This window comes from Crocodylus porosus, unplaced genomic scaffold (genome assembly GCF_001723895.1).
Source record: "Crocodylus porosus isolate Cpor-Errol unplaced genomic scaffold, CroPor_comp1, whole genome shotgun sequence".
NCBI lineage: Eukaryota > Metazoa > Chordata > Crocodylia > Crocodylidae > Crocodylus > Crocodylus porosus.
The window spans coordinates 177816758-177818043 of NW_017728886.1; positions in this window are offsets into that span (position 1 = coordinate 177816758).

Sequence of the window (1286 nt, forward strand, 5' to 3'; positions counted from 1 at the left end):
TTTATGGTAATGGAGAAAACTCAAAATGTTAAGTCCATCTGCTAAAACATTTAGAAGCTTGGCAGGTGAACCACAGACAAGGCTATCAGAGAGTAGACGCACCACTGACAGATAAATTGCTTTCATGCACTGGTAGAAAAAGTCCATGCCACTTTCCCCAATTATGCTAAACACGGTCATGTTGCTACTGAGACTGGAAAGGCATATCCTTTTTAGTTCTGGTGAGACCCCTCCTGACTGACAAAATATGCTACTTCCTGAGGGAGAAGTGTCTTTGTCACCATAAAATCCAGCGACCCACAAATTCAAGCGAGTAAGAGCCCATGGAAATCTGGGAACACCAGCAGGATGTTGTGCTGTGATGTGCAAGGCTGGTATTGATGTTTATGCCAAAAGGTAGAGGAACATATGTATAAGAAATGCAAGGCTCCCTGGGAATCCTTGCGGGGAGTACAAAGCCTTAATATGAGCCAAGGGTTCTGGTCCTCAAAAAAGGGAAGATTGTCCACTGTTGTTTGGACCTCTTCCGGTAAGTCTGGAGATCCAGAGCTTTGATTACTTGAGTACTCCCCTCATGATTACTGCAGTAACCATTGAACGGGTAGCCATGTTTGCAGTGTTGAAGGTTGGCTGTAGTGAGAGCTGGCCTTGGGGATGGGCAAGGTGGGCGATTGCCCATGATGCCATGGTTAGGGGAGTGCCAAACACACAAGCAACCCACGCTCACAGCAGTACTCTCCTGCTACCCTGCCTCACTCCAGTCAATCCCCAGCCCAGGCAGGGGGAGTGGTGCACAGCCCAGCCCACCTCCAGCTGCTACCGAGGGAGCTAGGCTGGGTGATACCTACTCCAGTCCACCTGCCTTACTCCCACACAGCAGCCATGGCACCTCCCCAGCAATCCATGCCACTCCATCTCTCTGCCAGACAACACACCACACCCCTTCCCATTTGCCTCTGCCTGCAGCATTGCCACCAACTTGGGAGGTAGGGGGCCAAAAATACAAGTTTGCTCAGGGCACCATTTTTCCTGAGGACAGCCCTGTCTGTATAATTTAGGCCTCCAAGGCCACAGCCAGATGTGAGGTATGTGGGGCCGCAAACCCATCTGCAACACCAGACACCACACACATAGGCATGCCCATGATGCTACCTTGCAGTGTGGGGTTGGGGGTTGATCCTGGGAAATCCAAGGATCAAAAAAAAACCATGCCAAAAAAAAAAAAAAAAAACCAAAAAAAAGGAGTACAGGCGGTGGCAGAGTGTGTTGCCCAAAACCTGAGCCAG